Genomic DNA, 16,335 nt, shown 5'->3' on the forward strand with positions numbered 1-16,335 from the left:
GATGTGTTTTTTTGTTTGTTTTTTTCTAAGGATCCGTAGCCCCAAACTGTTTGTACCTCCCTATAGATACAAGTGTATACTTCTTTACACTGGTGAAAGAGAAATGGTGGGAAATTCAGCACAGAACATAGTGCTGATGGGTGTACTATCTTTCTAAGTGATATCATTGTTAATATATAGCCCAATACGAATTCATAAAAGTCTTGTGTGGTGATAGCATTAATGTATCCATAGATATAAAATGACGGTAGACCAGCAGGTAACCAGAATATATAGAAGAAATTCACTAAAGAAGTTATTTCGTTCTCCGTGGCTGGGGTGGAAAGGTTCTCCATGAGACCACGCCCTCTCATTATTGTCCACGTGGGGAGTAATAAAGCCCCATGTGAGCTACCAGTCCACGGAGAGCGTTAGGAATTGTCCGTTGCAATCGTCCCACTTGTACAGCACAAGAGTGAGAGCGATTTTTCAATACCATGAGAATAATTAGCTTGGCAGAAGTTCTGGCACTCTGCTCTCCTGACTTTTTTTCATGTCACTTTCAGGGGGTTCCTGTTAGTTATTGCTAGTCAAGGAGGGTTGAAGATTAAAGAGTTGTCATTCTTCTTTCTGCCCTTTGGAGCCTGAAAGGCAATAATCAAGTGAAATATTTTCTTTTCCGTAATATAACAGAAGATGCAGGCCTTATTATTTAGTGTAAGGAATGTGAATTAGGAATTACTTCTTTTTCCTTGTTTTATATTTAATATTTTATAGCTTTTAAGTAATAAATTATTTTTGTAATAATTCATTATTTATGGAATATTTTTAAACAAAATGTAATGTAATTCCACAAAATGACAGGCATAGGGCAAAAATCGTGCCTGGAGATAATTGGCCCAGTGCTGCCCAAAATAATTTAAGACATTATTTTAGTAGAAATGTTGATGGAATTTCTAAGAAAAGCCTTTTCACTAGCAATGACAGATAATCAGCTTGGATTATTCAGGATCCCAAACTCCAATTTATAAAATTTTTTTTCTATCTTTTAGCCATCTTAATTAAATGAATTTAAATTTTTGAAGCTAACTCATTTTGAGCAACTTCTATGGACTTATAATAATGAAATTATTTCATTATCTCTGAGAGGCATGGGGGAGAAAGAAACAGCCTATGGAAACCCTAAAAATGAGTAGTTGTCAATTTTTTTTCTGTTCTATCTATCTGCCTCTTTCTTTTCTTTTCTTTCTTTTTCTTCTTCTTCTTTTTTTTTTTTTTGGATGGAGTTTCGCTCTTGTTGCCCAGCCTGGAGTGCAATGGTACCATCTCAGCTCACTGCGACCTCTGCCTCCGGGTTCAAGTGATTCTCCTGCCTCAGCCTTGCGAGTAGCTGGGATTACAGGCGCCCACCACCATGCCCAGCTAAATTTTTGTAGTTTTAGTAGAGACGGGGTTTCACCATGTTGGCCAGGATGGCCTCGAACTGCTGACCTCAGGTGATCCACCCGCCTTGGCTCCGCAAAGTGCTGGGATTACAGGCGTGAGCCACTGCGCCTGGCCATGTCTCTTTCTTTTGGAAATTCTTGGCTGGGCGCGGTGGCTCACACCTGTAATCCCAGCACTTTGGGAGGCAGGTGGATCACCAGGTCAGCAGGTCGAGACCATCCTGCTAACATGGTGAAACCTCGTCTCTACTAAAAATACAAAAAATTAGCCGTTAGCCGGGCGAGGTGGCGGGCGCCTGTAGTCGCAGCTACTCGGGAGGCTGAGGCAGGAGAAGGGCGTGAACCCGGGAGGCGGAGCTTGTAGTGAGCCGAGATGGTGCCACTGCACTCCAGCCTGGGCGACAGAGCGAGGCTCCGTCTCAAAGAAAGAAAAAGAAGAAAGAAAGAAAGAAAAGAAAGAAAGAAAGAAAATATTATCCCAGCTTATTTGAGCTTCCACAACTTCACCAACATATTAATACCTCTGCACCTTGAGAAAATACAAATCCATCCGGCTCCTAGATTAAGCCCGTTAATATATCCCAGTTGTCTGACCACAATCCTGGTTTCAGGGCCCTGGAACTAGTTGAAACCCACGAGACATTTGCTGGGCTCTTCTGGGAGGAGGCTCCTTTGCTTTTAGAAAATAGCGACAAGGGATTTTCCATTCTTCCTTCCCATAACAACACTCCCCTGTCCTTTAGAGACCATCACCTTTTACAGTGTGAAGTAAGATACCATGTTAAAACATCATCATATTAGAGAACTAGTTAACCTGTAAATTTTCTAACAGCCATGTTTTGTGATTTTTTTCATTTTTTTTTTTTTTTGGAAAATGTACATTGAAGTAGAATAAATCGAAGGGAGTGTAAACACCATTCTCTTGTGTTAAAACTTGGGGAAAAAATAGGACATCTCTTGGCATCACTGCACACCTGGCTTTTCCCAGCGGGCTATAGTTTCCCAATCACAGATAGTGGAGAGGCAATTATCTCCTTTCTAGGCTTTCTACTTTCAGGCAAAAGCTGTCGATGTACAATAATTGAGTTTTCCCAGGGTGTCTAAAGAAAGGGCATGTCATCAAGAAGTGCAGCTGAGTCCTTCTTGTTTCTTTCTCTTTGTAATTTAAAAAAAATTTGTTATGGAATATGTAAGACACAAATGATCTACCATTTAAACTTAAGAACTTAAGTGAAAACAGTGCACCCACTTCCCAGCTCAAAAAATAAAACATTACAAGTAATTTAGGGGTGGTGTGCTTCTTGCCAGCCTCACAACCAGTCCACCCAAAAACGTTCCTACCATCCTGAATTTTGGCTTAGTTTTGCCCTGTTTTTTTTCTTAGCGTTTTACCACCTGTGTTGGTACCCATAAGCCATATATTTTTAGTTTTGCTTATAGTTGAATTATGTACAATTGAGTCATACTGAATGTATTCTTTGTTACTTTTATTTGCTAAATATTGTGTTTTTGATGTCTATTCTTGCTGAAGCTATTTCCTGTGGCTTATTCATTTTCAGTGTTAAACTGTATTGAATCGAATACACCTCATTTGATTTATCCATTCTGTCTTTGATTGGTATTTGTTTGCTTCTAGTCTTTATAAACAGTAGAAATCATTCTCATGCATGGCCCCTGATACATGAAGGCTTCTTCAGAAAAGAATTCTGGACTATTATGAAAATACCTATAATTTAATTTGTAAATGTAGGAAACATATACAAGTAAGATTGTTAGTTAAAAACAACAACAACAACAACAAAAAACCTAACAAAAAAAAGTAAGAAAACATTTGGCAAAACTTTTCTGAAGTTGGTGCACCATTTTCCACCCTCCTAATAATTACTTTACTAATAATTATTGAGAGCTTGGATTGATTCACAGGGTCATCCATGGTTAGTATTGGATGGTTTTAAATTTTTTAAGAAGCTAGTAGTTATATATAATGGTATTTAATAATTAATTGCATTTACCAAATTACTAATGAGGTTGGTCACCTTTTTATTTTTTTATAGACAATTTAAAATTTCCTATTATGTTATTTGTCTTTCACTTTTTAGTCATGGGAGTTTGCAAATAGTCATTTATTAGTGTAAGTAGCCTTCTGTCATCTCTGGTTTGTCTTTTCACTCTTTAAACTGGTATGTAGTAGAATTTATTATCATCTTTCATAGTTTACGTTTTGTGTCTTGTTTTTAAAAATAATCTCACCCTACTGTAAAGTAGGGTGAAACTTTTTTCCTGAAAGTTTTAAAATTTTGCTTTTTCACATTTAAGAATTTAATTCATCTGGAATTGTTTGGGATTGAGAGTGGGTTTCAAATTGATGATTTCCTTGCATGGGTAATTAGTTGCCCCAGGACCATTTTTTCCCTCTAATTGACAGAGCTCACCATCTTTCCATATAGTACTGAGTCTGTATCTGGCATTGCCATTCTGTCCATCCTTATGTCAGAGCCACAATACGCTAAATAGCACACCCTTATAAAAATAGAATAGAAGCAGCAAGAGTGGGCATCTTTCTCTTGTTCCTGAAGGATAAGCTCTCAGTTTTTCACTGTTGAGTATAATATTAGCTGTATGTTTGTCATTTAAGGTGTTTATTATCATCTATACCTAATTTGTTGAGCGTTTTTACCATGAAAGGATATTGAATTTTGTCAAATGCTTCATTTTTGCATATATGAAAGAATTATATGATTTTGGTATTTCGGGTTGTTAATGTTGTATATCACATTTATTGATCTGTGTATGTTGAGCCATTGCTGCATGCAAGGGATAAATTTTACTTGATTGTGATATATGTGCTGTTTTAATGTGCTGCTGGATTTGTTTTGCTAGTATTTGTTAAGGATTTTTGCATATAGGTTCATCAGGGATTTGTGGAATATGATCTTTGTAATGTGCCATTGAATTTGGTTTGCTAGTATTTGTTAAGGATTTTTGTATCTATGTTCATCCAAGATATTGGATATTGGTTTGTAATTTTCTTTTCTTGCAGTATCCTTGTCTGGTTTTCATATCTGGGTAGTGATGGCTCTATAAAATGAGTTTGGAAGTGTTCTCGCCAACTCAGTGTTTTAGAAGACTTTAAATGGATCCAGTGTTAATTCTTTAAATGTTTGGTAGAATTAACCAATGAAACCATCAGGTCCTGAGCTTTTTTTTTGTTTTGTTTTGTTTTTGATGAAAAATGTTTGATTGCTGATTCAATCTACTTATTATTGGTCTGCTCAGATTTTCTCTTTCTTCATCATTTTGTCTTGGGACATGTATGCTTCTAGGAATTTGTTTCTTCTTAGTTATTCAATTTGTTAGTGTATAATTGTTCCTAGTAGACGCTATGATCCTTTGTATTTCTGTGGTATCAGTTGTTATGTGTGATTCCTCTGTCACTTCTGATTTTATTTGAGTCTTCTTTTTTCTTTGTTAATCTGGCTAAATGTCTGTTTTGTTTATCTTTTCAAAAAACCAATTATTGGTTTATTTAATCTTCTCTATTAATTTCCTAGTCTCTATTTCATGTATTTCTTCTCTGACCTTTGTTTCCTTCCTTCTTTAACTTTGGGGTTAGTTTGATTTTTTTTTCCCCTGAATTCTTTAGGTGTGATGTCAGGTTATTTGAGATCTTTCTTCTTCTTTGATGTCAGCCATTATTGCTATAAACATCCCTTTCAGAACTGCTTTTGCAGCATCCCAGAAGTTTTTGTCTGTTGTGTTTCCATTTTTTGTAAGTCTCAAGATATTTTAAAATTTGCCTTTTAGTTTTCTATTTGACCCACTGCTTGTTCGGGAGCATGTTGTTTAATTTCCACATACTTGTGAATTTTCCAGAATTTTCCAGAATTCTCCTGTTATTGATTTCTAGTCATACCACTGTGGTCAGGAAAAGAACTTGAAATGATTTTAAACTTTGAACATCTCTTAAGACTTGTTTGGGGACCTAATATATGAACTGTCCAGCAGAATATTTCATTAAATTATTGAGAAAAATGTGTATTCTGCTGCAGTTGGGTGGAACGTTCTATGTATGCCTTTTCTATCCATTTGGCCTAACATATACTTTAATTTGGATGTTTTATTATTGATTTTCTGTCTGGATGATCTGGCCATTGCTGAAAATGTGTATTGAAGTTTCCTACTAGTCTTATTATTTGTTTGTTTGTTTGAGACTGAGTCTTGCTCTCTCATCCAGGCTGGAGTGTAGTGGCATGATCTTGGTTCACTGTAACCTCTGGCTTCCAGGTTTAAGCAGTTCTCCTGCCTCAGCTTCCTGAGTAGCTGGGATTACAGCACTGTGGCACCCAGCTAATTTTTGTATTTTTTGTAGTAGAAATGGGGTTTCATTGTGTTGGCCAGGCTGGTCTTGAACTTATGACCTCAAGTGATCCAGCCCACCTTGGCCTCCCAAAGTGCTTGGATTGCAGGCATGAGCCACCATTCCTGGACAGTTTCCTACTATGATTGTGTTAAAATCTAATTTCCTTCAAATCTGTTAATATTTGCTTTATAGGTTTAGATGGTTTTATTTTGGGTACATATATATCTTTATAATTATTATATTCTCCTGATGAATTGAGCCATTTTTATACTAGAATAGCCTTTTTTTTCTTTTTACAGTTTTCGACTTAAAGTCTATTTTATCTGGTATAGATTTAGCTCTCTATGCTGTCTTTTTATTTATATTTGTGGAAAATATTTTTCCATCTTTAATTTATCCTGTGTTTCCGCCAAGAAGAAGTGAGTCTCTGGTAGGCTACATGTACTTAAGTTTTGGGTTATTCCTTCAGCTAGTCTGTGCGTTTGATTGGATAATTTAATCCATTTAAATTCAAAATAATTATTGATAGATAAAAACTTACTACTGTCATTTAAAATAATTTTTTTCTGGTTGTTTTATAGATCTTTTGTTCCTTCCTCTTTTTCTTTCTTTCTCTGCTATTAGATTAATTTTTATTGGTATGCTTTGATTGCATAGTTTTTCTTTTTTATGACTACTATAGGTTTTTACTTTGTGGAACTATGAAGCTTATATACAATATTTTGTAGCAGGCTATTTTAAGCTGAGGACAATTTAATTTGAATTTTTTTTCTATATTATTGTGCTTTTTCTTAGTCCTTGTATTCTATTCTTTAAAACTCATTCTTGCTGTTCTTTAGGTTTTTCTTTTGATATTCCATTTTTTCTCCTACTTTTTTGGAAAATCTGCACTCAATTTCTATTCTTCTAGTAGTTACCTTTATACCTTACTATTTATTACTTATGAAATCTGATTGATGGATATGTGTACCCATCTTTTCAAGCTATACAAAGATTTAAGAATGTTTGAATGACCAACACCCCCTTTCAGTGTCATTGCTGTTTTCTCTCTACAGATGGTTTCTGATACACAATGGTTTGACATATGATTTTTTTACCTTATGATGGTTATCAAGATGTAACCCTATCATAAATTGAGGAGTTTCCTGTCTTGTGATGGGGTTATGGTTTCTATTGAAACCAGTAACTGATCCACACCCAAAGATTGCTTTTGCACCATTGTAAAGTAAAAAAATGGTAAGTCCAACTGTTGTAAGTTGGGGACTGTCTGCTGTGTTGCCAGCATTTATTTATTTATTTTTTTACTTACAATATTTTTAATTTATGATGGATATATTGGGATACAACCTCATCATATGTTGAAAAGCATCTGCATTTCCATCCCCTATTGCTTTTCTCCTATATGTATTTTTGCAGAGTTACCAAAATATTAAGCAGTGTGTTTATCACGGTTTCTTATTGCATTGCAAAGCTCTCATTGGGCAACATTTCCTTCAGCCTTAAAAATATTTGTTATTAATTTAGATAGTGTGTGTTTGTGGTAAACTCTACTTGGGCATTTGTCAGAAATTTTATTGATTTCTTTTTGGTATTCAACAATAAAATTGAGTAGATACTTCTAGTTTGATATACATTTTTCTCTTCTCAGCCCTCGGAGACATGATTTCATGGTGCCTTTCTATTATTTAGAAGTCAGTCATCATTCTAATCACTGTTAGTCCCTAAGTGGTCTGTTCTTTCTTTTCTTTTTGTTTTTTATTCTGCTTTAAAATCTTGTTATGGTCTGGCATTTTTTAGGTTTACTGTTATATGTCCAGGAATGGATTTATTTTTATTTACATTGTTTTCAATTTATGTTCCTTTCTAGATTTTAAAGTTTATGTCTTTCAACAGTTTTGAAAAGTCTTGTTATTATATCTTTGAATATTGTTGCTTCTCCATTCTCTCCTATTGTCTTCATCTAAAATTCAATTACGTTGTTATTAGACCTTCTTACACTACCTTCAGAGTATCTTAAGTTTTTCATATTCCCTCTCTTTGTTTTTCTGTCCTTCAATTAAGATAACTTATTTAAATCTGCTTCCCAGTTTACCAGTTCTAATATTCTGTGTCTAATCTGTTTAATCATGTTATTGAGTATTAATTTCAATTGTTATATATTATATTATTTTTAAAATTCTATTAGATTTTTAAAAATATACATACCAACTTTTATAGTCTTTTATTCCTAATTTGTATTTTTAATTTTTACTTTATTTTCTCATACTATTAATACATGTATTCAGCATCCAATGGAGATAATTCTAAGAAGTAAAGTATTTGTGGTCTTGTTTCTACAGGCCGTTTTTTTTTTTTTTTTTTACATGACTCTCATTAATGGTGCCTTTTTTCCTATTTATAAGTTAGAGCTGCTCACTTTACCCAAAATTTTGTATATGAGAATTATTTCAGCCTTGGGTTGAAATAATTTGACTCTAGAGAAAGGTTTCTTTTGTTATTTCAGACATCAGGGAGTACCACCACACCTGGAAAATGTTAAATGAAATTCTTAGCTTGCTATTTTGTATGACACAGTAGCGTAAATTTAGATTGTAAATTCGTAGGAGGTTCAGCTTGTGGTTAGGGATTCTTAGGAAAGTGTATTCATTTTTTCTTAACCAAGTGCCAAATTCAAAACCAGCAAATTGCTTGTTATCTTATTTTTTGTGGCAAGATTATTTCTTTTGTGGTTCTGTATCTATGTAGGGGTTTCTGTCCTTTGTGTTCTGTACATCTTTCACAAAAGAATCTCATAGTTTTCAGAATTTGGCAGAGACCTTGAATATGTAACCAAACTTGATGCTTGATTATCTACTAGTTTCTGCTTTCACTTTGTTTTTGGCCTTTCTGAAATTCTTCCTTTTTGTTTCAACAGATCAGTACATTAGAAATTTTGAAAAGTATTTTGTTAAACCTTAGGACTGTTTCTTCCATACTGCAAAGCATTGAAATTTCTCAAGAAGTATTTTTTACTCCATTGATTTTACTCTGTTGTTAAGTCTCCTAGGTTGCAGTTTTATGAATTTTTACTAAGGAGGTATTTGAGATACACAAACTGTAACCATTTTCTTTTATAGTATATTGTAGATTTTATGGTTGAATAAAACCAACCATACACTGTGGATTTTTATAACTGAGCACCTATTTTGAGTGAAATATTTGAACACAAGTGGAATTTATTTTGTGTTCTTAGAATTTATTGCTTGTTCACATTATGTATTCAGCCAATTGTATTATTATTTAAGATACAGTGTTAGGTTTACTTTTAGGGGGGATCTACTATATTACCAAAATATTATATGTAAAGAAGCAGTAACACTACACATTATTCAGATTTGTTTTCATGACTATTTTCTGTATGATTCAACTGTGTGTATTTTTAAAACTCCTGTTGTGGAAACAGCCTCAGAAAAGTTTTTCAAGCTCCCTTCTGCCATTCTTTTTAGGTTTTCAGTATTTACCTGAAATCTCAACTTTTCAACCCTTTTCAGCTAAAACATGACCTTTTCTACTTGTTCATTCAGTTTGCATATGTAGATGATCAAATTTATAGTTAATTTATAGAGGGAATAAAATATATTTTGCTATTTATAGCACAGACTTTTCTCCAACTTGCTATTATTTGGGTTTTAGTAGAGTAATTGGACTTCTGAATTACTTGCAAATTTTTGTTTGTCTTTTTTTTTTTCATACATGATCATAGCTTTAATCAACACCAGTTTACTAAAACAATCCTATTTCAGTGATCATTTAAAAATTTTTGATTAAGTCTTATAGCTTTTATCCTAGATTTAAGTTCTTTAAAAAGCACTTTGTTGACTAGTTCTGTATTTTTTAATTGTTGTTACTGTTTTAGTGATACACAAATAAGGTAAGATCAAGATACCTGGGTGGGAAAAGTATAGGAAATATTTAAAGGGTTTTAAAACTGAATCTTTTGTGGAAATATTCTGCCTTTCAAAATATTTCCGGAGTCTTACTCATTTAGTAGTCAGTTTAGAAATTATTGTATTGCTTCAGTTAACATTCCATGCTTCCTATATTCTTATGGTGGATTACCAAAGTTGAGTAGGCAGGCAAAATCCCCACGTATCTGTCAAAAATGACTTATGTAGATTTCATACACAGACATTTAGGATAAGATCCAAATGACTCTGCATGGCTTATGAAATGCTACATACTCTGCCCACTGCACGTCTTTCTAACCTTATCCCTTAGCACTTCTTTTTTGGCTCACTGAGTATCAGCCATGTTGGTCTTTTCCTGGACACTGAAAAGGCCACTTCCATTTGCACTTTAGGTTCTTTGAGCTTGCTGTCCTCTCTTAGTGAAATACTCAGCTCTTTAAAATTTGCATGACTGACTCTATCTTTTTATTCAGGTCTCATCTTAAATATCATCTCCCTAAGGACTCCTTGATTCTCCATTCTAAATTATCTGCCATCCTCTTTCACATTTTCCTGTTTTGTTTTATTCACAGAACTTATAAACACCTGAAACTATCTTGTTTTTCCTGCCAAAATATGGTTTCCATGAGAGCAGGGAATTGTCTACCTTAGTAATAACTTCAGTATACCTAGTAGGTAACCGTGAGCCAGGCACAGAACAATGCTCTTATGTTAAATAAATCAGTGAATAAAACTAAATAATGGAAGTTTCCTTCAAAGTAATATTTTTGTTGCTGTAATAATGTGCAATGTTTTTTAGCCCTTGAAAGCTTTTAAAGCATCTTCACATGCTTCATGTCATTACCTTCAATCTTGTGGAAACCATTCTAATTATCCTTTGAGTGTAATAAAATCTTTATATACAAGCAGCCTGATAATCTGACTTTTAATATGTCTTACACAAGCATGATGATGAGAACTTTCCTATTCAATAGAGTTCATATCATCATCTACAAATACCTTTGTTGGGAATAAAAATGATGTGTGAGGAAGTAGTTACCATGGTAAACTTAAATTTTCAGTAATGCAAGTGAATTTCCTTTGTAAAAGCCAAAAATAAATATCAGAGCTGGTTTTTCCAGTTGTGGGTTTTTTGTTTTTGTTTTTTTCATGTTTATTTCTACAAAGTATTTTGTTCATTTTATATATATTTTTTTCTTCCTGAATTGGTCACCTCTCTCGGTGGCACTTGATAAAAAGTATGTTTAAATTTCTTGAATTCATCTAGTTCTGTACAGATATGTTTACCACTTACGTCAAGTCCTGAAAACATGTGAAATAATTCCAGAATGTGGTAAAGCTTGAACACTACCAAAATTAACATCAGAAACATCGTCTTCTATTTGCTTTTTTTGTAAAAGTGGTGTATCATTTAGCTTTTGCTACAAAACAAAACACCTATAATACTAGTGGTTTATGCAACATGCCTTATTGCAATACTATGGGTTGGCCATTTTTGTCTCTGGGACTCACTAGCAGTCAGCTAATAGATTGGATAGGGACAGCATGGCCTCTCTCACACACATCTTGCTGTTGATTGAATGATGGAGGCAACTGGGCCCTGTGTCTCTAGCATCTGGTGTAACAGCCCAACAGGTTCTTCTTGATTGCTGCCCAGATAGAGCCCATCTATTAAGACAGGGGAATTGCAATAGAAAAATAGTTTTTGTTTTTTTTCTAAATTTATTTATTATTATTATACTTTAAGTTCTAGGGTACATGTGCATAATGTGCAGGTTTGTTACATATGTATACTTGTGCCATGTTGGTGTGCTGCACCCATCAACTCATCAGCACCCATCAACTCGTTATTTACATCAGGTATAACTCCCAATGCAATCCTTCCCCCCTCCTCCCCCCTCCCCATGATAGGCCCCAGTGTGTGATGTTCCCTTCCTGAGTCCAAGTGATCTCATTGTTCAGTTCCCACCTATGAGTGAGAACATGTGGTGTTTGGTTTTCTGTTCTTGTGATAGTTTGCTAAGAATGATGGTTTCCAGCTGCATCCATGTCCCTACAAAGGACGCAAACTCATCCTTTTTGATGGCTGCATAGTATTCCATGGTGTATATGTGCCACATTTTCTTAATCCAATCTGTCACTGATGGACATTTGGGTTGATTCCAAGTCTTTGCTATTGTGAATAGTGCTGCAATAAACATACGTGTGCATGTGTCTTTATAGCAGCATAATTTATAATCCTTTGGGTATATACCCAGTAATGGGGTGGCTGAGTCATATGGTACATCTAGTTCTAGATCCTTGAGGAATCGCCATACTGTTTTCCATAATGGTTGAACTAGTTTACAATCCCACCAACAGTGTAAAAGTGTTCCTATTTCTCCACATCCTCTCCAGCACCTGTTGTTTCCTGACTTTTTAATGATCGCCATTCTAACTGGTGTGAGATGGTATCTCATAAATAGTTTAATTCAAGCAGAGCTGGCTGAACAGGAGACCAGAGTTTTATTACTCAAATAAGACTCTCTGAAAATTCAGAGACTGAAGTTTTTAAATGATAATTTGGTCGGTGCGAGGCCAGAGAGTGTGGAGTGCTGATTGGTCAGGTTGGAAATGAAATCATCGGGGGTCCAAGTGGATTTTTCTTGCTGTCTTCTCTTCTGATTCTGATCACAGAATTAGCTGAGCTGGATTACTGGTCTGAGTGGTGGCAGCTGGTGCATCAGACTGCAGGTTCTGAAAAATGCCTTCAGCACCAATCTTAGGTTTTAACAATAGTGATTTTATCCCTAGGAGCAATTTAGGAAGTTCAGAATCTTGCAGCCACTGGCTGCATGACTCCTTAACCCTAATTTCTAACCTTGTGGCTAATTTGTTAGTCCTACAAAGGCAGCCTGGTCCCCAGGCAAGAAGAGAATTTGTTTCGGGAAATAGCTATTACGATCTTCGTTTCAAAATTAAACTATAAACCAAGTTCCTTCCAACATTATTTTGGCCTATATCCAGGAATAACAGGAACAGATTGGAGGTTAGAAGCAAGATGAAGTTGGTTAGATCAGAGCTTTTCTCATTGTTATGATAATTTGCAAAGGTGGTTGTTTTACTGGCAGGCTAGCCCAGGCTTCTTCACATGGTAGCGAAACACAAAAAGCAGCAGGCCCCATTGCACGAGCTCTTATTCACTCTCTGTTCTGTCGCATTCACTAATGTCATGTTAGCAAAAATATGTCACCTGGCCAAAAACGGATACCCAGAGGTATAGATATGCATTCTATCTCTTAATGGGAGGAGCTGCAAAGCTGCATTGTGGAGGGGTGTTTGTATAGGAATGGGAAAAATAGATTATAATTTTTTTTTTTTTGTAATTTACTAAGAGGCATTCCTAAAAATCATTTGTTTTTAGAATTAGAATCTCAGTAATTTAAAAGTTCAGTCACTGACTGCCTTCTAACTATTTAATAGCCTGAATTCTCAGGTGAGTAGTCATTCTCACATTTTGGGTTGTATATTGAAACACCTTGTATGCCCACTGTTGTGTAAATTTCAGCATCCTTCCCTTACCCTATTCTGATTTAGTGTCTTTGGGGTGGGGACCAATAATCTATTCTTAAAAAATATACAAATGTATTGAGATGTAGAAGATCTGGAAGGACTGTAGTTTTTTTTAAGACAGAACAAAAATGGCATGCACATTTATGTTTGGACAAGAAGAATGCGGCTGTTGAAAGCTTGTATTTCTTTGAAATTTTAGAATGTATTTTTAAAAAATTGAATAATATAGTTTTCTTTAACCCCTCTAGCATAAACTTAATTTTAAACTCTGGTTTAACCATATAACAAATTTTCTTTCATATAAATAAATAATATTTTTAAAGTTTGTTAAAGAGTATATTATAAAATGGCAAAGTGCTGCTTAATTGATAATATGCCTTCTATGAAGTCGGCAGTAGCTCTTGTATGAAAGATTTGTCTAGAAAGATCTTTCTAATCAATTTTGAACATTGTAAATTTCAGAAAAGAAAAGAAGGTGAGATAGAGAAATAGCAAATTAGATATTTTTATTTTAAGGGATATGTGTGCCGTGTCTAAATAATTATAATCAGGAAAATTATCTTTAAGTTTAGCGCTTTGGCCAAATATTTTATTTATGTAAAAATTATTTGATCAACTCACGCCTGTAATCCCAGAACTTTGGGAGACCGAAGAGGGTGGATCATGAGGTCAGGAGTTCGAGACCAGCCTGACCAACATGGTGAAACCCTGTCTCTACTAAAAATACAAAAATTAGCTGGGCGTGGTGGCGGGCACCTGCAATCCTAGCTACTCAGGAGGCTGAGGCAAGAGAATCTCTTGAAACTGGAAGGCAGAGGTTGCAGTGAGCCACGATCGCGCCACTGTGCTCCAGCCTGGGCGAAAGAGTGAAACTCATCTCAAAAAAAAAAAAAATAATAATAATAATATACTTTTTACTGGTAATGAGCTTGTATTTTCTTTTGTAAAATCTTATTCATATCTGTTTAAATGTATATAAACCATCTGCTGGGCAAATAATCTCTACCACTTTATAATCCCTTCATTGTAATCCCATGAAAACTACCAATTTACCATGAAACAAAACGCTAGATGAATATATGGTTAGAAACTAACAGGAAATAAGTTTAAGTATGAAAATAATAGAGAGTTACGTTTGTTTCTGGATAATATTATCATGGCATCCTGGATGACATTATGGATTAGTACCCTGTGGCTATATCTGCTTGTTGGATTATTGGGTTGAGACTCTGGATTTGTCCTAATAAAATCCCAGAGGGAAGAAAGTTTCTCCCTTAGGAAACCTCAAGAAGACTTCTGCAGAACAGCTCTGCCTCTGGAGACTGACTAATTACACAATTTTATTATCATCTCATAACAGATTCCCGGTATGCTCTTTGCCATTGAATTTTCTGAAAGCATAATGAAAATGGAAAATATTATTTGTTCTATTTTATGTCCTGTGAAGACAATATCAGTATGTCTCTTGGTAAATCACATGTTAGGATGCCATGTAGAAATCCTGATGAATTCATGTGTAATCCTGATGCAGAGGCAATGATTACTTTATTTTGTGGACTGTAGAATGGAAGCTAAATAAGTTGGTGACATCTTCTTTGCACCTGTTTTTTATTTTGTAAATATTAGCATTAGAGCTTCATCTTGGTGAATTTGTCAAACATGCTTCTCCTATGGAAAAGCATTGTAAAAATGTGAGTTAGAAAAGATGTTGTATTCCAAGGGAGCAGTAGTAGTCATCACTATTTAAGTAGAATTGTTTCATTGTGACATTTTATAAGAGGCTTAATGAATAGGGTATAAAATTTTAAATTTAAATGTTTTAAATATGAGGTTTATTACAAATATAGAACAATGTGGACAACTGGTAAGACTTCAAGTATTCATTCATTCATTCATCCATCTAACATCATTATTGATAACCAGGTAATAGTGAGGCTGTGATGATTCCCAAGAAAGCCTGAAATTGAGCTACTTCCGTTTATCTAACCACATATTCCACTGTACAGTTAAGAGTTTATTCAGCCCACTAAAACATTTTCGTAACATACATTCTCAGGTTTGCTAATTCTGTGACTAATTTTAAAATTCCATATGATATTAAGCTTCAGCCACTATTTAAAATTTTAAAATGTCCCTGCTCAATTTCAACTGCAGGTAACATTTCTGAAAAGAGATTTGATTTCTTTTTAAATGGAATGGCTCTGACTTCTCTTTCCCCAATGAAATGTGTCATCTTTAATGTTATATGGTGGAAAAATTCAGTGACCTTAAAAGTATATTTCATGGGAATCTTTTGGGCCTCAGTGGAGGATGCTTTGGTGTTAGAGAGAGAGATTGGAATTGAAAGGTGCCTCCACTTTCTGCTTTATGCTCTTGCTTCATAGGTGGGTCAAGACATACAAGACAATTGCCAGCAGGTCAGGTTATCGACCTGGGGTATCTAAACACCTGAGTAACAGTGGCTTCTATATATATTACATAGAAATTAAAGAATAGTGAGTTTTCACTAGCTAACAATTGCTAACACTGAGAACTGCATTTTATTATTAGGAGATGTAAATTAAAACTGTCTTTTCCTCAAATAGCAACAAGGTACTCAGTATGAATTGCATAACACAGCTGAAAATATGTTTCAGTGTCTTCCAAAAATGAATATGCCTGATGTTCAGTTATCAGTGATAACCACTTTTGGTTATTAGTTGCATAATGTTTAGTTAAAAATGACAATTATTTTTCTACCTCAGTGTCTCAAAGGAGAATGACATTCCAGTGTGGAAATCAGCATTTTCTGATGGGTTTCTTTGCATATGAACAGCCCTATGAGCATGACCCAAATGTAGATTAAAGAAAAAAAAAAAAACAAAACTTTAATGATCATTGAAGCTAACTGAAATGTCAGTGAACTTAGAGAAATCTAATTATGATGCAAATGTGAAATTATCAGCAGAGCAAAATAAACAAATCATTCGAACCTTTCTAAAGCCCCTTCCAGTTCTAAAATTACATTCGATTAAGGTCACAACTTGACTTATGAATTAAAATGGCAGAGAAA

General features: G+C 34.6%; 1 protein-coding gene and 1 long non-coding RNA gene across 5 annotated transcripts in view; both read left to right on the forward strand.

Annotated features, from left to right (window-relative positions):
• LOC139362112 (uncharacterized) overlaps nt 1-16,152 on the forward strand; it is a 127,001-nt gene extending 110,849 nt beyond the window's left edge. Inside the window, exon 2 of the long non-coding RNA XR_011620458.1 lies at nt 1-16,152. This exon is cut by the window's left edge and continues 73,637 nt beyond it. This is a non-coding gene — a long non-coding RNA (uncharacterized lncRNA).
• Nucleotides 1-16,335, forward strand: part of LOC105487858 (potassium voltage-gated channel interacting protein 4) — a 1,213,665-nt gene that overhangs the window by 111,072 nt on the left and 1,086,258 nt on the right. The gene's annotated exons all lie outside the window — the stretch shown is intronic.

This window comes from Macaca nemestrina, chromosome 3 (genome assembly GCF_043159975.1).
Source record: "Macaca nemestrina isolate mMacNem1 chromosome 3, mMacNem.hap1, whole genome shotgun sequence".
Classification (NCBI taxonomy): domain Eukaryota; kingdom Metazoa; phylum Chordata; class Mammalia; order Primates; family Cercopithecidae; genus Macaca; species Macaca nemestrina.